The sequence below is a fragment of the Brassica napus genome, chromosome A2 (genome assembly GCF_020379485.1).
Source record: "Brassica napus cultivar Da-Ae chromosome A2, Da-Ae, whole genome shotgun sequence".
NCBI lineage: Eukaryota > Viridiplantae > Streptophyta > Magnoliopsida > Brassicales > Brassicaceae > Brassica > Brassica napus.
This window is the reverse complement of record NC_063435.1, coordinates 21,424,444-21,448,964: the sequence shown is the minus strand read 5'-3', so window position 1 is coordinate 21,448,964 and position 24,521 is coordinate 21,424,444. Positions and strand designations below refer to the sequence as shown.

The 24,521-nt window shown below is 34.9% G+C and overlaps 1 pseudogene; it reads right to left on the bottom strand.

Annotated features, from left to right (window-relative positions):
• Nucleotides 1-12,826: 12,826 nt before the first annotated feature.
• LOC106410187 lies at nt 12,827-19,387 on the bottom strand (annotated as a pseudogene).
• Nucleotides 19,388-24,521: the final 5,134 nt, after the last annotated feature.

The following is a 24,521-nucleotide window of genomic DNA, read 5'->3' as shown; positions in this document are numbered from 1 at the left end:
AAAATTAAATTGTAACAATCTTCAATGGTTATAGGAACTAATCAATGTCAATAAATATAGAAACTAATAAAAAATATGATAAGGAAATAGAATTAGCACGTAATTTTCTGAACTACATTAATATAATTTTAATAATATTTTTCCATTTATTAGTTTATTACTGCAGATAAAATATCATATTTAAAGCAGTAATAGTATAGATACAAATATATCTATTAATAATTTTAATGGATATTAAAAACGGCATTGGAAAATATTTGTAATAAGTACACATTATCTTCATATTGGGAAATACTTAAAATACCAACTACATAATTTAATATTGTCACATTTTAGAATATTTAAATTAAACAATAATATTCCAATTTTATAGTAACTTGAAACCATATATGCGGTAGATTTGGATCAATATATTAATATCAATTATTAGCTTTATATTCTTAACAATTCCGAAAGATATGTTAGCACCAAAATTTTATTTATATATATGGAAAATAAAATCTAAATAACTATGAATGTTAATTCAAAATTATGTTAAATATCTATAGTGAAATATGTCAATCAAAAACGTTGTTATAATCTATTCCATAAATGACGAGATATCTTCTCTTATACTTTTAATGCATTTAATATTAAAATATTTATAATGAGATCTGTCAATTCAAAACTCTGTGCAGTCCAGTTACGAGATATTTTCATTTACCTTTACGAACAAGATATTCCAAAAATAATATTATTTTATAAATATAAGATTTTGAGAATTTATGCAAGAATATTCTATTTTATAGCTTATCGTCATTTATAAATGTACACCAATTTACTATATAAGACATTTAAAGTAGAGGAACAAAGTCACTAAATTTTTATGATGTACGCTTTTTGATGCTTTTGATTTAGTAAATTTATTTTATTTTAGAATGTTAAGATTTTATATATATACATATATTTTTGGTTTGCTTATTCTTGTTTTGGTTTATGTGCAGATGAAATATCATAATGATTCCTCATTTGAAGCCACATAGGATTTTTTTCATATTTTTCAGTTGTTTCATGTGAAATAAATATTTATATTTTATTTAAATTTTAGGTAAATTTATTACCTTCACATTTCATATTTATTTTCTAAGTTCAATCTAATCGTGATTAATTCAATATCACAGGTTTATTTCATTGGAATAGCTACAAAACAAATAGTAGATTAAATATTCCAAAACTATTTAACATCAACTCTTCAGACACTGGATTTATCGGTAAGTTTTATTGACTTCTATTTTCTTTTAATAGTATAAGATGATATAAACACCAAATAAACCATAACTAGTTATTTTTCGTCTTTTCTTTTAGTCTTTTTTGTCTATAGGAATGTCTCACCCCTAGAACCGATCCGATCTTACTCTCCGTCATACGGCTGGAAGAGTATTATATCTGTTAGATCTTTGGTTTGTAAAGGACTACTTAAACGGGTGGGAACAGGGTCATCCATTTCAGTGTGGAATAATCTCTGGATCCCAGCCACTCGTCCGAGACCAGCAAACAAAAACTTTCAAAACAGTTACCCAGACCTCACTGTGGATTCTCTCATTAACTCGGAATCTCGAACTTGGAACCTTCAAGCAATTAGGGCTTTGGTGGATCCTCAGGATGTAAAAATTATTGAAAGCATTCCCTTAAGTAGAAATCAAATGGAAGATAGAAATGGATGGCGTTTCACTAACAATGAAAAATATTCGGTAAAATCAGAGTATCAAGTGGAACGGGTCTATCCTGATAAGGAAAAACCACCAGTACTAAAGGCGTTTTGTTGGGAGGTGAGGTGCCCACCAAAGATAAAGCACTTTCTATGGCAAATTCTTTCAGGTTGTATAGCGGTAATGAAAAATCTCAACACGAGAGGAATTAAAGGGGATACATGTTTTGCTCGATGTGGAGTTGCAGAGGAATCAATAAACCATGTGTTCTTTGAATGTCCTCCAGCACGCCAAGTGTGGGCATTATCCAAAGTACCATCGAATCCCAATATTTTTTCCACTAGTTCTCTCTTTGGTAATATGGATCATCTTTTTTGGAGAGTCAATCCTAAGATGGATGACCACCAATTTACCTGGATAATATGGTATATCTGGAAAAGTCGGAATAATAAAGTGTTTAGTAATTTAGATATTGATCCAACCGAAACACTTAAATTGGCAGAATTAGAATCAGCACTTTGGACCGAGGCACAAGTACTCAACAGTCAAAAGAGGGAACAACAGGTACAAGTCAGACCTACGATACAAACTTCAAGTCGATGGTGTTTTATAGATGGTTCTTGGAAAGATAAGGATTTATTTTCGGGACAAGGATGGTATAGCACCTTACCGGGATTCGATGGTTTATTAGGAGCAAGGAATATAAGGGCATGTCTTTCACCTCTCCATTCGGAGATGGAAGCTTTGATTTGGGCAATGGAATGTATGAAGAATTTAAGACAGTTTCAAGTTACATTTGCGACGGATTGTTCTCAATTGGTGAAGATGGTTTCGGAACCAGAAGAATTGTCAGCATTTGGAAGTTATCTGGAAGATATCAAGCTCCTACGAAGGAGTTTCCTCAACTCAGATATTGTTCATGTACCTCGAACGGAGAATCAAAGGGTGGATAGCTTAGCATGCAGTGCTAGAAGACAACCATCTTTCGCCGTTCACATGGATGCGGAGTTACCGATTTAGTTTACAGAGTCAATATGAGTCTGTGAATGTCTTGTTGTCAAAAAAAAAAAATTATTTAACATGTCACAAATAACCGTAGATTTATATTTCTCATTTCTTTCAATCATTCACAAAGATCAATGGTCATAAAAATATAATCAAAGCCTGGAAAAGTGAAAGAAAACAATACTAAACACACAAATAATATCGAATCCTTTTGGAGTTTTATTGTTTTACTCAATCTTGGCTTTTGATAGGCTAGATGGCAGCAGGAAGAGGAATAAATTTTTAGCTTTATATTCTTAGCAATTTCAAAATATTATTGGTTTGCTGATTTTAGTTTTGGTTTATGTGCAGATGAACTATCTTAATGATTCCTCATTTGAAGCCACGTATGATTTGATCATTCTTCATTCTCTTTAGTTTTTTCATGTCAACTAAATAGTTATATCATCTATAAAATTCAGGTATATTTATTACCTTTATATTTCATATTTATTTTTTAAGTTATATCTAATCGTGATCGATTTTTTATCACAGGTTTATTTCATTGGAATAGCTAGTAAACAAATAGTCGATCAAATATTCCTAAACAATTTAACATCAACTCTTCAAATACTGGATTTATCGGTAAGTTTTATTGACCTCTATTTTTTGTTTAATGGTATAGATGATGTAAACACCAAATAAACCAGAACTAGTGTTGCTATTTTTTCGTCTTTTCTTTTAATTCGTACTAGATTTTGACCCGTGCAACCGCACGGGTGTTTGTTTTCACATTTCTATACATAAATTATTGCTTTAGAACATAAGTGGTATATATTTTTAATGTTAATCATATACTTAAATATTTATATAACTATTTCAAATACAATAATTTTATAATTTACATGTTATAATTAATTAATTATTTAAACTGTATGTACTTACCACTTCTTATTATATATTTATCTTATTGTATTTGCATTTAGTTATTAAGCAAATTCATATATTAATGAGAAAATATATTTAAAAATGATTTTGTATTTAATTTATGCTAAATTCTGACCCGTCTTTCAAAACTGGATTTCTTTTTACCAATATTTTTATACTTATTCATTTTAGATAATTTATTATTGTATATATAAAAGTCTAAGATATGTTAATTTTTAGATATGTATTATATAGTTTGTTAATTTTAAGCTGTTCTATCATCATATAATATTTTAAATAAATAATTTATATTTATGAAAATAAAATTTATAAATGTATCAATTGAATATAATTTTATCAAATTTATTTTAGTATAATAATTATATTTTAATATGATCATGACTATAAAGTAGATAAAATAGGATATAATTTATTTATTTTCATTTTTAAACGATAACTTAAAATACATTAAGTTATTGTTTAAATATTTTTACACAGATTTATTAGAATTTTTAAAATATAATATATAAATATATATTATTACAAAGATTTTATATTATTAACTTTAAAGAAATACATGTTAATTTTTATACATGTATTATATAGTTTGATAATGTTAACCCATCTTACCAACATATTAGATTTGATTCTTGAACATAAATATTTTATAATTACGAAAATAAAATATATAAATATATAAATTTAATACAATTTTACTATATTTAGCTCAATATAATAATTTTATTTTAATATGATTGATTATGATTATATAATAAATAAAATTTTATAGATTTTTTTATTTTTAATTTTATATAACTGAATATATTAATGTATAATAATATTTTAAACTAATTTTGAAATTAGCGAAAATATTTAAATATAATTTCAAAAATGAAAATCTTGTAAAAATCTTTTTAAACAGATTTGTTAGAATTTTAAAATAAATATATTTATATTTAAAATGAAAAGATATCAAAAGATATTATGATTAAAATATTTAAAATTCTATTTATTATTAGTCTGAACTAAAATGTAATATGAATTTCTATGAATATGTCCATTAGGTCCATTTTTTAAAAAATCACACATGAATCAAGGTTGTGACTTCTGTTTTAATATATAAGATTTCTAATTTCTTTCAATTATGTTATTTAACATGTCAAAAATAACAGTAGATTTATATTTCTCATTTCTTTCAATCATTCACAAAGATCAGTATTCAGTGGTCATAAAAATATAATCAAAGCCGGGAAAAGTGAAAGAAAAAATCCTAAACACACAAATAAAATCAAATCCTCGAGGATTTTTCTGGTTTCACTCAATCTTGGCTTTAGTTTGTTAGATGGCAGCAGGAAGAAGAGTCACTCATTCTGAATTTTCAAAAGAAGAAGTCAACTTTGGATCAATCCTTCTTCCATTCCCATATTGTAAAAAAGTCAAACATTTTCATTATTGTTTATTACTCTTAACCATGTTAATATATGTAATTTTTTCAAAAATATTATATTCGAAACTTTCTAAACTATATAGTAAATATTCCTAAAAATCTTTTGAATTTGTTTTGTTAATCAATACAATAATATTTAAATATGAAAACCATATTTTAAGAAGTATATTGTCTTTAAGAAGTATATTGTAAAGTCCGTGTTTTATAAAAACAGTAACATAAAAATATTTTATTTTTCATTGTCTTTATTTTTATCAAATAGTATTATATGCAATGAGAAATATCATTGTTATTATATTTGTAAATATAATGGTTTAAGACAATAATTGTTTTAATATATTACTTTTGTTGGAAAATAAAATAAACTTAAAAAAACTAAGCTCTTCAAGATTAATTTTATAAATACAAATATACAAAATTTTAGATCCTGTCTCAACATGAATAAATATTTTTAGTACATAAAAATCAACATAAATACAAAACTATTAGGTTATCAAATTTTAAATACATAATCCCATGGTTAACAAATCTTTGTCTTTTTTAAATAAAATTTTAAAAGGTGACAAATCTCGCGATTTGAAAGAAAGTTCAAATATATAAACAAATATGAACTTACAAATATTTGACACATTTATATGACACTTACAAAATAAAACAATATCAGTGTTTTTAAAGGGCGGGTAAAATCTAGTGTTTCATAATTCTTTATCTTTTGAAAAACTAAAATAAAGATGTACTAAGATGTAAAAACGGTTTTTTGGATTCAATAAATTGAACATTCATTCGAAAAAAAATATATATATATATATATATATATATATATATTCTCAACTTGCAGAAGTTGACTCCTTTCATAGTGAATTATCTGTTTCTCATCATCATTTCATCTACCCTTCTTGTGTTCAACAATGAATCACAAGGCAAAGAAGTCTCTAAAGGGAAATATGCAATAGACTTCCTATGTACCCCAGTGGCTTCTGCTGGCAATGGGCTGTTTCTATCTCTCATGCAACTCATACTCCGCAAAGTTCTAAAGAAGAATACATTATGCGTTTTCATAAACATGGTTTTCTATCAGTCTCTGGTTGCAACATGTGAGCTTGTGGTTGTTGTTTTTTTCTTTTTGCAAGCAGGGAGTGGAAAACTTTAAACAGTGAAAATGAAAAGCTACAAACTATGTGTGGTTTCATATGTCTTGACTCTGGTTTTCACAGCTATTATTTGGCATGTCTACTTAACTGCTATTGTGGGATTGATCCCATGGTAATCTTCTTTGTTCTCCAATGATATAACAACCGTGGGACAACCTATTGTTCCCATACTAGCAGTGGTTGTGAATGACACAAAGAAGAGATGTACATGATTCAGAATAGTCTGTGAGTAGTTAGTGATCTTTTAAGTTATTCCTACAATAAGAGAAAGCAGAAAGGCTAATGCATATGTCATTTATATGAAGCCTTTGTCTTTGTTTGTTTGTATTTTGATTTGCAATAAACTACTGTTTCTTCATGCATGTATGCCAGAGAAAAATATACAGAATGAGGAAATTCAAAATTTTCAGCTAGAGACTCATTAAGAGTAGTCTACTACTACAAGCAAAGCAAGATGATAAAGTGGAGATATTATTTAGGATTTTGTAGCTTGGAACTGGTACTAACTCTTAGAGTTTCAATCATTCCAACATAATGAGCTTTCGGATATTTATTTAATTTTGCAGTTTCAGCCATTAAACATAAAACTGATAAGCTAATACTTAAACTTGTAAAGAAACAACGAGATAGGAGAATGGCCAAGCTGGTATGTCATTGGTTGTGTTGGATCAAAAGTTCCATAAATCCCATATAGATGAGTCACCACGAGTCTGTTGTTCCAATACCACAGCTCGTTGGTGAGCTTCTGTAAACATGGCGGGATTGAACTGATCATTAACCATTTTCTGAAGTTCGAGACCTGCGATGAACCGTGCCACCAGTTGAAGCTCAGAGTCCTGAATATCATCGATCCGAGACCTCAACTGGAAAAACTCAGTGGCGTATTCATCAACCGTACGTGATCCCTGACGGATGTTGTTGAACTTTTGTAACAGCAAGCGGTTGTAGTTGTCCGGAAGAAAAACTCTCTTCATGTGTTTCTTCAGTTTGTCACAAGAGTCAAGCTTCTCTTTGCCGTAACAAGAGCGTTGGAGCTTGAAACGATTCCACCAAGATGCAGCTTAGCCACGAAAACTTGTTGCCACTAAAGACACACGATGTTCCTCAGGAACTTTCTTGAAATCAAGAATCTCTTCCACTTTAACCAACCAATCAAGAAAAGCTTCTGCTGATGAGGATACTCCATGAAACTCAGGAATTGAGATTATGAAATCTGAAGAATCCCAATGATGATGATGGTTTCTCTCTCTGTTATGATGCAGAGGCAGAACATCTTCATGAGCCAAAACACTGTCCTCTGATTAAGTGTCTGAGCAGTCAGTGAGGACGAGAGGAGGGTCCTTGCGATCTTGAGAAACAGTTGGAACGTCGTGGTCAGCTCTGTTGGCTGATGCAACCATATGGGGTAAGGTTGTAACAGCCCGATCCCCCGGCGTCCGACCGGGGTTATCGAAGGGGCGTTATGGACACGTGTCTACTCATTTAGACAACCCTACGTGTCCCGTTACTGGTCCCGAGAGACGAGCGCATAACCTTCTTTGAAATACCGTCACACCCACATCCATATACTTCTACTTACAGTCCTGCGCACAGGGAAAAAAATGGAAATGGAGGGGTGAGCAACAAGTTACTCAGTGAAGTGGTTCTAGACCAGCCTGCCCGCATGACACTCTATACTACTCTATGCGGGAACTAGGACTGACTAGCCACTACAATCAGTTAATGCATTTTTATCATTTCCTATCGTCATCTGTAATTTCCACATTCACTTCCATTCATTTCTAACAACCTAGTGATCAATCAATACAATGATCTCACTCATTGCCACACACGTCAAACCCTAGACTTCAACCGACTCATCTTCCCATTCCAACTCAATCCTATGACACCTTTAACTCCCTGTTACCCGACCATGATCTAAAAACCCTACAATGCACATCTTTTTCATCTTTTCATCCTTTTCCTCTTTTCATCCTTTTCATCTTTTCATCCTTTTCATCAGTGGGTAGCCCCAACTAGACTACTACCCCATATTCATGTGGATTGGCCACATCTCCTATGGGTAGCCTAGCGTGGACTACTACCCCACTTACTTTCCTTAGACTCTCTATATGATCCCACCCATGCTTAACCTTAACGTTATTCTTCTATACTTTCACTTATCCTTTCACATCCTTATCATTTACACTTATCCCTTCCCATTTTTCATTTACTTTCCCTTTTCACTTAGACTTGTACTTGGACTCACTCACTAGACGCCACCCGTTATCGGTGTCACACACAATACACATTGCACTCAAGTTTCACTTACCATATCAATAGCAATTAGTAGTCATCTATCATCTTAGCATTCATTCTTTCTAGCACCCTAGCTTTATTCACAAACCATACATGGGACTAAACATCCAAACATACAAGCATCACTCATCAACCACAACATAGATCAGTTCATCAAGTCCCGTTAACAGTATGAGGTTCTTATGCATCATGATTCACTCATCTATCATCCTAGCAGTTATCCTGTTCTATCATCCTAACTCTCAAACAGGGTCTAAACAACCTAACTCCAACATAAAGGAGTATACAGAATCATGAGAGAAAGTTGGGTTCGAGACACTCCACCTTAGTCTAGATCTGGATCTGGATCTGGAAACAAGGATTTAAGAAGGTTGAGATCTGGTCACCACCACCATTTCACGGCGCCGGCGAGAGGGAGAGAGAGAGAGAGCGTGCGACGGCGAGGAGAGAGAGAGGGTGACGGCGAGGAGAGAGAGAGAGCGACGCGCGGGAGAGAGAGAGAAGAGAGAGAGGCGGCGCAGGAGAGAAGGGGAGAGAGCTCGACGGCTAGGGTTTTCGGCCTCCGGGAGTTCTCTGCAGAGCTTCGCTTCAGATTTGTGATGAGGCAAAAAGGGAGGCTGCATCTCTTTTTATAGGAGAGGGGAAGGGAAGCCCTAGGTTTTTGCCAAATGGGCCGTAGAGAAGCCCATATTCTTTGGGAAATTTTATGGGCCAGGAACCGGGCCGTTACAATCCTCCCCCGTTAATCGGAATTCGTCCCCGAATTCCAAAGCCCACATCTTTCAGACCAATCGTTCGTTACCGAAATGAATTCACACATTCACACAACAATCAAGGGAGGCATACAAAGCATGATAACTCTACTGGAATCTTTAAAACCAACGAATGAATGTCATAAATAAAAGGAGTAGGACTACAATAGTTTGTAAGAGAAAACCCAGCACATCTGCACAAAACACAGAATGCCGTAACGAATGGAAAGAACACCAACTCCAATAACCAATAAATGAAATAAAACCAATAGCGAAACACGTGTCCTACTCCTACGAATCGTCCCTAGTATCTCGTCTAGCCACATTGACATGGCGAGGGGCAGCGGGTCTCGGATCCAAGGTCTTCATCGCCCTCTGCGACGCGATCATACTCGGCCGCCGCCTCACTTTCCGCCAACCACTCCTCCGCGTGCAGTGCTTGGTTGGCCATCCTTCTCACCAATGCAAATTCCAGAGGCTCCAGAACTCCAACGAGCTCTTCACGAATATCTCCACGTAGTCCAGCCTTAAACAGATGACACCACTCCTCGGCTGGCTTCGGTTGGCACCTCTTGGCTGTATCCAAGAACTCCTCCAGGTAATCTCTCACCTTGCGTGGCTTCTGAACCATCTGGACCAGTACGTCACAATCACATGTCACTGTAGGAGGTTTTCGCGGACGCCCCCGCTTTCCCTTAGCGAGTTCCCCGACCGGCACCTCATGACCATCGACGTCCCTACCCGGGTTTCCTCCTTCCATGCTCGAGAGAGCGGCCACATCGGCTGCAATCTTCTCTTCTGCCTCCATGGCGAAGCCTGCCATCCGCCTCACTAGCGCGAACTCCAGGGGCTCCAAAACATCCCTCAACTGCGCCTGGAGTTCCTTACGAAGCCCGTTCTTATACCATACGCACCACGTCTCTGCATTCTTCGGTTTGCACAGCTTGGCTTGGTTGATAAAGTCCTCGGTGTATCCAGCGACTGATCGGTCCTCCTGAGCATTCTTGATCAGCACTCCACACTGGCACTTCCCGGTGAACACCCTTGGGGGTCCCCCTGCTGCACTTGGCGGCTTGCATGGACGGCCACGCTTCCTCGGGGGCCCCTCTTCGGTTGCAAGCTGGAACCTCGCATTGCCCTGCAGTAGACGTTCCTCCATAGCCATCCTCTGGAAATGTGGCATCAACACCTTATGCCTCACAGTCTGCTCGTGCGGGTACCTGAATGGAAACTCCCTGTACTGCTCTTCAGGATCCGTAAACATGGGTAGCACCAAGTTACCCTCCATGTCATAGTTACGCCTTTGGGCATACTCCCTGGTGTTCCTCCGTCCGTAGTGCATACGCGGCATCCTCCACTCGTAATGGTCAAGCGAAAACATCCTGCAATAAAATTTCAATCAGAACCATAATAGAAGTATGGATATCGTGGGATTTTCAAATAATCTTTCACAATCCGAAAACACTTAGTAATAACGAAATAATTTTTTTTTTTTTTTTTTTTTTAAAACGTCGGAAATGTTGATCCCTTAGGACAGAACTAAGGGATCTTAACCCGCTCTGATACCAATTGTAACAGCCCGATCCCCCGGCGTCCGACCGGGGTTATCGAAGGGGCGTTATGGACACGTGTCTACTCATTTAGACAACCCTACGTGTCCCGTTACTGGTCCCGAGAGACGAGCGCATAACCTTCTTTGAAATACCGTCACACCCACATCCATATACTTCTACTTACAGTCCTGCGCACAGGGAAAAAAATGGAAATGGAGGGGTGACCAACAAGTTACTCAGTGAAGTGGTTCTAGACCAGCCTGCCCGCATGACACTCTATACTACTCTATGCGGGAACTAGGACTGACTAGCCACTACAATCAGTTAATGCATTTTTATCATTTCCTATCGTCATCTGTAATTTCCACATTCACTTCCATTCATTTCTAACAACCTAGTGATCAATCAATACAATGATCTCACTCATTGCCACACACGTCAAACCCTAGACTTCAACCGACTCATCTTCCCATTCCAACTCAATCCTATGACACCTTTAACTCCCTATTACCCGACCATGATCTAAAAACCCTACAATGCACATCTTTTTCATCTTTTCATCCTTTTCCTCTTTTCATCCTTTTCATCTTTTCACCCTTTTCATCAGTGGGTAGCCCCAACTAGACTACTACCCCATATTCATGTGGATTGGCCACATCTCCTATGGGTAGCCTAGCGTGGACTACTACCCCACTTACTTTCCTTAGACTCTCTATATGATCCCACCCATGCTTAACCTTAACGTTATTCTTCTATACTTTCACTTATCCTTTCACATCCTTATCATTTACACTTATCCCTTCCCATTTTTCATTTACTTTCCCTTTTCACTTAGACTTGTACTTGGACTCACTCACTAGACGCCACCCGTTATCGGTGTCACACACAATACACATTGCACTCAAGTTTAACTTACCATATCAATAGCAATTAGTAGTCATCTATCATCTTAGCATTCATTCTTTCTAGCACCCTAGCTTTATTCACAAACCATACATGGGACTAAACATCCAAACATACAAGCATCACTCATCAACCACAACATAGATCAGTTCATCAAGTCCCGTTAACAGTATGAGGTTCTTATGCATCATGATTCACTCATCTATCATCCTAGCAGTTATCCTGTTCTATCATCCTAACTCTCAAACAGGGTCTAAACAACCTAACTCCAACATAAAGGAGTATACAGAATCATGAGAGAAAGTTGGGTTCGAGACACTCCACCTTAGTCTAGATCTGGATCTGGATCTGGAAACAAGGATTTAAGAACGTTGAGATCTGGTCACCACCACCATTTCACGGCGCCGGCGAGAGGGAGAGAGAGAGAGAGCGTGCGACGGCGAGGAGAGAGAGAGGGTGACGGCGAGGAGAGAGAGAGAGAGCGACGCGCGGGAGAGAGAGAGAAGAGAGAGAGGCGGCACAGGAGAGAAGGGGAGAGAGCTCGACGGCTAGGGTTTTCGGCCTCCGGGAGTTCTCTGCAGAGCTTCGCTTCAGATTTGTGATGAGGCAAAAAGGGAGGCTGCATCTCTTTTTATAGGAGAGGGGAAGGGAAGCCCTAGGTTTTTGCCAAATGGACCGTAGAGAAGCCCATATTCTTTGGAAAATTTTATGGGCCAGGAACCGGGCCGTTACAAAGGTGGCTGTAAACTCTTCACAAACTTGTTGTACTACATCAGCCACTCTAGTTTGCAAAGTGGCTTGAAAGTCTTCAAAAAGTTTCTCTATTGTAGCAGCACCAGCTACCCTACGGTGCAAAGTGTCTTTACATTCTTCACAAACTTTCTCTGATGCATCAGCATCAGCCAGCGTACGGGAAATAGCATAGAAAGGTTCTTCATTGAAAAAGCAAGACCAATCTCCCACGTTGTGCTTCTGTGTATGTCTCGAAGTCATATGGGATCGTTGAGGGAAGTATCTGATACCAACTAATGAAACAAAGAGAACCCGTAACACACGCTAGCTGTCTGTAGTAAATAAATAGTAAGGTGTCGATCACAAAGCGTATAGGAATTGTTTATATAGGTGAAACCTATAGTAGAAATAATAGAAAATAGGAAAAGCTTTTGAAATAAGAAAATTCAGAAAAAGAAAGAAACCTATCGAAGAAAGGAAAACATCTTAAAAAACACCAAACAGGAAAACTTGATGAAAGACAAGGACCGGCTGATTTTGGTTTGGTTTATTTGGGTTTAAAAATAGATTGGACCGGTTGATTTTTTATCAATTGCTTAAACCATCCCGTTGGTTACGATCTGGAATTCTTTCCTCTGAGTTTCTCTAGATGAGTAAGAATCTCATTCATGTCCGGTCTATCTTCAGGTCTATAGCTTGTACATAACAAACACAGCTTCAACAGATCTTCAATGCCCTCTTCCTCCTCTCGAGAAACAATAGACGACATGATTTCTAAATCAAGAACCCTAATAATCCCTTCTGATCCATCTCCAATCGCCATCTCCACCAATTGACGCAGACTCACGACTCCTGATTCATCATCGTCCAACGAGGTTGGTCTCCGTTTCGTCATCAACTCCATTATCATGATCCCGAAGCTGAACACATCGGCTTTCGTTGTCATCTTTCTCATATAAGCAAACTCTGATCATGGACAAAAGAGAGAAACAAGGAGGAAGAAGTTTGTTAGAGATGAAAAGATATTTTGGATTACTCGGTTAGTTACAATTTGACTAAACCGATATAAACCATATATACAATTTAATTTAATCAGTTAACCAAAGAGTGTGTGGATAAATCAAATAACGGTTTTGAAATCTGTACCTGGAGCCAAGTATCCAATCGTGCCTTGGAAGGTAGATGCTGTGACGCTTCCATCTTCACGTAACCCTAGAATCCGAGCGGTTCCGAAATCGCTGACGTGAGCAATACCATCTCCGTCGAGGAGTATATTCGCCGGCTTCAGATCGCAGTGAACGATCGGGAAGCCAAATCCAGAATGAAGGTAATCGATTCCGCTAGCGATATCAACACATAGATCGATTCTCTCTGAGAAGGATCCGATTGATGCAGAAGAGTTGTGAATCGCATCCTCTAAGCTTCCCTTTTCCATGTATGGAAGCGCCAAGGCTTTCATCTTCCCGCTCTCCCAGGCGAACCCTAAGATCTTCACCAGGTTCCGATGCTTTAGTTGGCTCAGTGTTTTGGCTTCTGTGTAGAACCATTTATCTGATTCTGCTGAGAATTGCTTCAGGTTCAATACTTTTACTGCAATCGCTGTACCATCCTCTAGCTGACTACACTGTGCTTAACCTGCTTGAACCGATGATGTTGGCATTGTTGAAAGAATCTGTTGCTTGTTCCAGCTCTTTCGGGTCGAATCTTTTTAGCTTCAGAGCTGAGTCCAAGTCTGGCATTGGAGACTCTGATGAGGTTTCAGTCTTTTTCTTGCAACGGGCGACAAGAAGCAGTAGTAGAAGGAGAACCGCGGCTGATCCAAGAACAATCATGATGATTGCACTTCTCTTTGAGAAGTGGTTTGACTTCTTCTTGATCATCATCATACATGGCTTGAGAGGCTTCTTTCTGCCACAGAGATCTGTGTTTCCCATCAGATCAGATGCGTTGATGTCTTTGAACACCCCGGATTCAGGAACATGGCCTTTGAGGTGGTTTGAAGCGAGTTTGAGATGTTTCAGGATCGGAAGATTGGCGAGACTCTCTGGAATTTCACCTGTGAGATTGTTATTAGAGAGATCCAAGGATACTAACTGTGTGAGGTTGTTTCCAAATCTCTTGGGGATTTCACCAGAGAGACTGTTTCTTGAAAGGTTCAAGCGTTTGATCATATCCATGCCTCCTTGTTCGAAGACTTGATCTGGGATCTGACCTGTGAGATTGTTCCTCGAGAAATCCAGTAAGAAGACGTTTTTGCAGGCCTGTAGAGATCTTGGGATAGACCCAGAAAAGAGGTTGTTCGAAAAGTCGATTTCTTGAACCATTTCTAGCTTTCCAAGCTCATCGGGGATGGTTCCTCTCAATAAATTGTTTGAGAAGTTGAGATTAAGCTGTAAGTTTCTCATCGAAGATATCAGCTCCCCAGGGATGGTTCCGGTGAGAAGATTGTCTGAGATATCGAACGTGTTGAGATGCGAAAGTGACTTAAGGCTTACATGGATAGACCCGTTGAACTGGTTACCATGAAGACCCAAGTAGGTAAGGGATTCGAGTTTCCCCAACCAGATAGGAATTGGGCCTGCTAATTTGTTGTTAGATAGCTCGAGCACTGAGAGTTGCTTCATTCCAAACATTTCTTCAGGAATTGGACCTTTGAGTTCATTTTTATCCAGCGCAAGCCCCTGCAGTAGTCAGATTCGATATCTCCCTTGGGATTCTTCCCACGAAATGATTTGTGTGAAGTTGCAAGAGAATCAACTCTCTCAGATTCCCAATCTCTCGAGGAATTGTTCCAGTGAGAGAGTTAGAGAATACTTGCAGTATCCTGAGTTTCTGAAGCTTCCCTATTAATGGCTTCAGAGTTCCGGTTAAGTTGTTCCGTTCCAAATTAAGAACTTCCACGTCTGAGCAGTTAAAGAGATCATCTGGAATTTCCCCAGTAAACCGATTCGGCCCAAGAGAAATAGCAGTAAGATTTGTCCGTCCTAAACCTCTAGGAATCTTGCCAGTCATTTGGTTAAAAGACAGGTCCAAGACTTTAAGACCAGTGCAGTTACTTATGCTAGAAGGTATTGGTCCGGTAAGAAGATTGTCGTGCACTGAAAGGTTCTGAAGATTTGAAAGAAGCCCTAGATTCGCTGGGAGCTTACCGGTTATATAATTGAACCCCATCGTTATCGCTGTCAAGTTTCTCAAGTTTGTGATTGACTGTGGTAACTCCCCCGTTAAGTTGTTTGAATGAAGCGTAAGGACTCTCAGTGATTTCAATGAACCGATTTCTTCCGGAATCGGTCCAACCAACTGGTTTCCTGATAATCCCAAATTCGTTAACTGCGTTAACCGAAACATGGAGGATGGAATCGGAGAACTTAGTTTGTTCTTGTATAACCGGAGTGACTCCAGCTTATCCAAATTTCCCAATTCCGTTGGTATTCTCCCGGTTAACTGGTTACCATACAGCTCAAGTTGGATCAAGCTTGTGCAGTTTCCTATCTCAGCCGGTATCTCTCCTTTCAACAAGTTATTATATAAACCGAGAACCTGTAAATTCTGGAGATTTCCTATCTCTCTCGGTATTTTACCGGTTAATTGGTTACTACCCAGGTCTATCACCGTCAGATTAACCAAAGTACCAACTGATACTGGAATCAAACCACTAAATTGGTTAACGTCTGCTACAAACACCTCCAGATGAACCAAATCTCCTAAGCAATTTGGTATCTCCCCGGTTAAGTTATTGCTTCCTATTCTAACTGATACCAACGATCTAGTTTTGCATACTGATTCAGGAACATTACCGGTCAACAAATTATTTCTCATATCAAGGGACGCAAGATTCTTAAGTTCCCAAACCTCAGAAGGAATCGAACCAGAGAAATAATTTAAGTAAAGAACTATCTTGTTTAGCTCGGTTAATTTCCCGATTTCAGCCGGTATTTGGCCGGTAAAATTGTTGGAAGTGAGATCAAGAACCTGGAGATAGGTGAGGTTTGCTATGGCTGGAGACAGAACACCTTGAAGTTGCTTCTCCTTAAAGGAAAGGGAGACAACATGACCGGTATGATCGCAGGTGATTCCGGTCCAGTTGCAGTGTCGTACCAGACCAGTGGTTGTCCAGTCTGCCAATGCTCCTAGAGGGTCGCTCGGAATGCCATTTTTGAAGGATCTTAAAGCTTTAATTTCTAGTTCATTGCTCTGTTTTGCTAGTGAAAAGCCAGATAATAAGAAGAGAGTTAAGATCAAAATTGTCTCTGAGAGTGATGTCATTGTGGAAGAAGATATAGATTTGAGGGGTCATGTCCTGGATGTGAAACGGCCAAGACGCAATATATAATGTTCATAGCTTAAACATAATTTGATCAAGTTGCATTTAAACTATAAACTCACTAAAAGCATTTCCACTCAGTACACATGCTTAAACGTCTCTGTGTTTGTATTATATATTCATTGGAGATCTATATAGATACATAACCAAATCATAGTCCATGGTTATGTAGTCTTTTCGAGTTAGTTTTGAACCGTTTAATAAAACACAATGTTTCTACGAAACTAAATAAATCTATCCCGACTCAAATATGTGGTAGTTTATGTTAGCGTCGTCCGTAAAGTTCAAACAATCAAACTCAAAATGTGTATGCGGTTGTAAAAGATCAACAATAGATTCTCTAGATGCTTTTTTGTTAACCCTGCCGGATTTCACTCATAATTTTTCACATGTTAGTTATTAAACTTTTAGAAAGTTGATTTAAGAAATAGCATTTCATGCTAAAAGAAATTTGAATCTGGAGTTGACAAAAGAGAAAGAAATTTGAATATGAAGCATAAACAAAACCCACGTTATTGCGCTATTAAGAGAATTTCCAACCTCACTCCATAATTTATTGCAAGATGGAGTGAAAAATGGAGCGAAGAAAAAAAAAATTATATTATTCTATTTATGGAGTAATCATTTTTTTTGTTTCTTCATCACTCTATTTTCTACTTTATTTTGTAGTAAATTATGAAGTGGGGTTGGAAATACTCTAAGATGCTGACTCAATCATCACATAAGCGCAAGTATCCCCACAGCCTGTTGGATTCGAACCTGTCACGTTTTAATTTTATTCTGCCCTTATTTTTTGAAATTAATTACAATACCATGTCATTTCTGTTTTTTAAGTATTTAAATTTTAATTTAGCCATCTATAAATTCAACCATTAGGAATCATCCAATTTCATGGCCAATCACATAGCAGTTTAGAATTATGGCTGCAACTGGATGCACATATTTTGGAATAGAATTGTGTGGAATAAGTCATTCATGAAGATTCCACAAAAATGTTACCATTTGAGATGAATTAAAAATAAATTGCAAAGAATAGAATGGAATGAAATATGTGGAATGCAATGGACTGTAGTTGAAAAACATTCAGCAACAAAAAGTCTCGTGAATGTAATAAATGAAAAGAATGAAAAAAAAAATAAGATTTTAATATTAATTAGAGTTTTTATTTAATTTAAAATAAATTTATTTTCATTCCACTACATTCCTGCAAATAACTACCATTCATGTTAAATAGATACTTATATTTTAGTTCCATCAGTACTATTAAAACAGCAACATGACCAATTGATAAAAGGTTATGTCCAATTTATTATTTTCCTATGCAACATATATAAAAATTAAACAATATATTTTATAACTGCTTACCTTTATTCCTATATTCTAGGATCCATAACTACCATGTTTACAAGAGTGTACAAATAAACAATTAATTGATATACGTTTGATTCAAATCTGCATAATAACTACATCACTTTTTTTAAAACATCTACACATTTTGTTACAGACAATATATGTTATAACCACAAATAATACTTTACTTATACATTATACATTAGTTTATCCAGTGAATTAATATCTACCTTTATTCTTACTATTATGACTACTAATATTTTAAATCTAAGTTTATGCTTTATATTTACTAAATCTGCCCTTTTAATAAAATAGATAATATATTAGTATAATATTATCTACCATTGAAATAGTTAATATAAAAAGTATTTTTTATTTACCAAATATAATTAGAATTTTATTTCATTTTCATGAAATGCAAATTATTTGACTAATTTATCTATAAAATTAGGATTTCGCCTTTAAATAAACAAATTATAATTATCATGAAATTAAATTAAGTTTAAATTAAAAAAATAAAAGATCATTAGATTTATCTACGTTTTTTCGGGTTGGGATTTTAACCGGATTTTATGTAGTTTTAAATAGAAATTTTATAATTTAATCCAAAATCTGAGCTGGATTATATGTAGATACTCGATTTACCATTTTTATCGTCGATTCAGATCAAATATGAAAATATCGCGAAAAGATCTAAAATTATATTATAAATTAAATTTAGCAAAATTTAGCAAAATTTAGATAAATACAATAAATTAATATTTTTGAGTATATAGGTCGGATTGAATCGGATTCAAGACTCATACTTACAGGTAAATTCAACATTGGTTTTCCGAGTATGAATATTAATATTATATTAATAATTCAAAATGCTAAAAAATTCAAAATATCATGATTTTATTAAAACCTAATTACATATTTCGTCATCAAAATTATTTCTGTTAAAATGTCAAAAATATTATAATCTGCACAATTATAATACTTTCTTTGTAACATTTAAATGTAAATGATAATAAATATATAAATTTATATCAAATAAATTTGATTTGTTTTGGAAATAAATCCGTCCTTTGAAAGTGCACGGGCATACGAGCATATGATTACAAAGAAACGGACATACATGCATATGATTATAAAGAACCGAGTATATGTCGGGTCAATTTTTTAAATTGCTATTATTTTATAAAATAGTCTTTGATTAAGATTTATACACAAATATGATTATAAAGAAAAACACAAATATGATTTAAAAAACATAAATATAAAATTAAATTTTTAATATATATATATATATATATATATATATATATATATATATATATATATATATATATATATATATATATATATATATATATATATATATATATATATACCCGCCCTTTTGAGGGCGGGTCAGAATCTAGTTTATTTTTATAACTGCTACTGTTCCATTTACTCGTATTCCATTTTTTTTAAATTCATCCTATTCCTCGTATTCCTGTAACTTAAAACCAGTTATATATATCTCTCCAATCACAAGGTCCGAAACAGTATATTATAGTTTTCAGACGGTCATACCTATAACATAAATCTTAACATTCGTTATATTATCAGATAGATGATGTTATCTTCATACCAAAACAATCGTTTCAGATATTTTTCAGATTTTTCGAATCTTTTTAAGATCCTAAATACCCGAACAGATGTGGACCCATTACATCCATATCGGGTCCAACAACCTTTTGATATAGATTTTTAACGTTATTGTACAAAAACATGGTTGATGAAATATTTTTAGAAAACTCATTTTTAAATATGAAAATATCTATCAAAATATATACGATTGAAAGTTTAGTATATAATCTGAGATTTTAGTGGGAAAATTTATATATGATATGATTACGCTATTATAAAAGAAAGAGGAAGTTAAAATATATACATATATGTTGTGTAACTTCTCTTACTTTAAATTATATATTATATGATAAAAGTGATAATATAAAACATTAGTTTCAATGCTTTTACAATTAAAAGTCAAAATGGTAAATATAGTAATAGTAATGATTAAGATTTAGGAGTAGTATTTGAATAAATAATGGAATTGAATAAATTATTGTTAGAGAAATATATGGTAACATATTGTTAGTTTAAGTTTAAGGTAAGACCAAAAAATAATGAATTGAATAAAAGGGTCCAAACAACTTTGATAGGTAGATTTTTTAAGACTCTTTTCCTTTTAATAGTATTGATATTATATGGTGTCAGAAATAAAAATAAAAATAAAAATAAATTCTTATGTATGTATCGAGGCATCCCATATACGAGATATGGACAACGTGTTTCCAGATACCATGCTTACTTGATCTTTTGACCCATTTAACAAAAACATTTTAAATTCTTCCGCAAACTAGTGCTAATGCTTACTTGACGACCTTGACCCATACTTAATTTTCAATTTATCAACTGACCTTGACTCATTCAACAAATATTAAATGTTATTCGAATACTATGCTTACGCGTTCCCTGATTTAAAAATAAGACACACACAAAGGAGTCAACAATGAAGACATGAGAAAAATGGACCTGACTTTCATACACAATAATCTGGGTGTCCATAGAGAAAACACTACTACCTCCGTTACATAAAATCAATTTTGAAATTAATACTAAGGTAAAAGTAAGTATAACTATAAACTGTTTTGGAATTCTAAAATGATATTTTTATGTAACAAAAAAAAAATGCTAAAGTGACACATTTAAGAAACAGAAGTATCTTTTTTTTTGTAGTTGTGATTTGCTTTGTATATTACATATATCTAACTTTTCAATTTTCTTTGTTTAGAAAAAATATTAATATTCGAAAATCCGGATATCCGAAAATATGTAAATATTTGCATATACTGACGAATATCTGTAGATATCTCACATTCTTTGTTGAGTTGATTACACCCAAAGACACTTTTTGTCTTTCTTTTACATTGAGAGACACTTTCCACATTTGACACACTTTATGGTGGGGCCTAGGCGTTTTTTTGACAAATTTACCCTTAATGAGAAGGAAAAAATGTTTGTGGACATGGATACTTGAAAATTTGTGGACATAGGTACATAAATGTTTGTGGACAAAACAAGTTGTGGACGAACAATTTTAACGAACATATCTCTTATACACATCTACATCTTGTATAAATGATATTGATTATATAGAACGAATGATATCGTTTGAACCAATAAATTGTGGATATACAAATTGTGGACAGGTTGATATTGATTATATAGAATGAATGGTATCGTTTGAACCAATGAATTGTGGATATACAAATCATGGACGGGTTGATATTGATTATATAGAATGAATAATATTGTTTGAATCAACAAATTGTGGATATACAAATTGTGGACGGGTTTCTGACCTTAATCTTGCTGATAAAAAAGTTCAATTTAATAGATCAGCGCAAGATTATATCAACAACCAGAAGAGAAAACACTAATAAAAAACAATTCAACATCAATAGTCTTCAAATTTGAGGATTTATGTGGATTTAATTCAATCAAGCCAAGAACTTTAAAATTTAGATAAAGCTATCTCGTTAAAGCCAAGAACTTTGTGGACAAAAAATATGCGTGGACGGAAGATGTGTGGATGAGAGATGCGTGGATGGGAGACGCGTGGACATGAGATGCGTGGACGGGAGACGCGTGGAGCCACTTACACCACCACTGTAACTACCCTCACGTCTTACACCACAGCCTCCATAACCACCACCGCTTCCACTGCGGTATCCATCGCTTCCTCCACCGTATCCACTACCACTGTATCCACCACCATCTCCTCCACTTGAGTAGCCACCTCCACCAACCACCACCATTGTATCCACACTCACGCCTTCCACCATCACCTCCATAACCACCACCGCCTCCATTGCGGTATCCATTGCTTCCTACACCACGGCCTTCATCGCAACCTCCATCGTTTACGGGACTAAATTTTGTTCATAGGAGAGATTGAGATCGAGGAATAGAGATCGAGATTCTGAGATTGAGAAATAGAGATTGAGATTCCGAGATTGAGATAAAAAGATCGAGAAAAGACAAAAGTGAAAAAGAGTATTAATGACAATTTCAGATGGAGAAGGTTAGGGTTCAATCTCTTTAATCTCTCATGTCTGAGTTCAACATCTGGATCTAGAAAATGTCAGGGGAGAAAAATTTTTCACGATTTTGTATAAATTGAAGAGATAAGGTTTGGTTATTAGTTAGAGAAAAAAAATATTGTATTTTAGAAAAAAGTAAAAAAGCAAATCAATTTGGTTGGTTAGAAGAAAAAGTAAAGATGTTTCTTGTTGAGGGTTATATTAGTAAACCTAGCATAAAGAAAGTGTGTTGTATCACAATGTGACTCTGAGTGAAATTAATAAGACAAAATGTGTCTCTGAGGGTAAAAATTTCTTCTTTGTTTAACACAAATAACGTAGAAAAAAATAATACACTGTTGTTCTTAAAAATATTTTCGTAATATGTTTCATAATTTAAAACTAGTTAAAAAGACGAAAATTAAGAAAAACTTATAGTCGTCATAAAGATTTGATTTTTCTTTCTTAATTTATTATTTTATAAATAAAAATATGAATAAAATTTATCAAATGATATGTTAAAATAATAATTATATAAACTCTACATTTAGTCTAGATATACATGTCTCATATATCTATCGGAGCACGGAGGATATCCGTCTTTTAAAAGTTTGGTACTTGTAATTTATTTCATTTTAACGGATACTAGTTTCATTTTATTTTATTTTTTTATTTTTTTTTTGAAAAAAGAGCTAGTTTTATTTTATTTTTTACTACAAGAAGTACGGACATCAGAAAATTTTAGATTAAATCGAAATGAATAACATATCAAATCAAATTTAAGTGATAAAATGTCAGGCTTAACAATAATATGTCCCCACAGGAAAACTTTGGCGTTTAGATATAAAAACAAAAGAAAATTAGAAAAAAAATAGAGCAAATTAGCTCAATATACTCAAAAGAGTGGGATACCATTGAATTGGGGGAAAATGGTAGTGATGGGGGGAAAAAATTGAAGGGAAATAGGGTATGGGGTGCAAATAGAGGAGAAGTTGTGTGTAGGGAGTACAAATACTCAAAAATATTCTCAAAAAAAGCATTCTTAAAAAAATATTAGAAAAATCTTAGCTGAGGAAACGAACACTGGGGGAGACAATGGCAGAAAGCCCATAAAATATCTCAATAATTTTAAATTAAACTGGACCGGCCACCTAACCTAACAAACTTTTGGGTTGCATATGAATGTGGTCGCATCAGGATGTTGCTTTAAGCATTCCCCGGTTTTCATGCCCCCATGCACTTGTATCCTATTCATATATCTGATGTTTGATGTTTCCAGACATGTTTCAAGACATGCACGCATGAGATCATGTTGAAAGAGGCAGAAGGAATTGCAATGATAAGGACATTTTTCACTCCACAAGACTGTCCCTCGTACTTCTGATGTGGAAATGGGTAAATTACTGAAAATAAATATCATATCAGCCGTAACCTATTCGGTTTTTAATGTGGCTGTCCCACACTCTCCAACTTCAGTTGTGGATGCTACTTCTGATTCAGTTATGGCTCTAAAAGCTACCACAATCAAAGCTAGTTTGTAAAGTGGTTTGAAAATCTCCACAAAGTTTCTCTATTGTAGCAGCATCAGCCACCCTACGGTGCAAAGTGTCTTTACATTCTTCACAAACTTTCTCTGCCACGGTGTGGAGAAAAGTGTGGTTAGATTCTTCATTGAATGTGTGAGACCAATCTCCCACGTTGTACGTCTGTGTATGTCTTGAATTCATGGGATCGATGTAAAGAACCCGTAACGCTGAATTCAAGTATAAGAGCTAACGAAAGAAGCACAAGACTAAGGTGTCTATTACAGAGCATATAGGACTTGATTATATTGGTGAAACCTATAACAGAAAATAGGAAATGCTTTTGAAATTTGAAAATTAAGAAAAGTAAGAAACCTATTGAAGAAAGGAAAGCATCCCAAAAAACACCAAACAGAAAACTTGATGAAAGACAAGGACCGGCTGATTTTGGTTTGGTTTATTCGGGTTTAAAAATAAATTGGACCTGTTGATTTGCATCCAATTGCTTAAACCATCCCTTTGTTTCTTGTTGCTAAAACTTCTAGGTCATGGTTCGTTAGTCGTTACTATCTGGAACAGATATCGTCTGAGTTTCTCTAGATGAGTAAGAATCTCATTCATATTTTGGAGTTTGTCCAGAAGAAACTAAACTTCAACAGATCTCCCCAGGCCTTTCCCGAGAAACGATATAGGACTCGATTTTTGAGTCAAGAACCCTAATTATCCCTCCATTTCCATCTCCAAATGATGCAGAGTCATGTCTTGTGTTTCTTC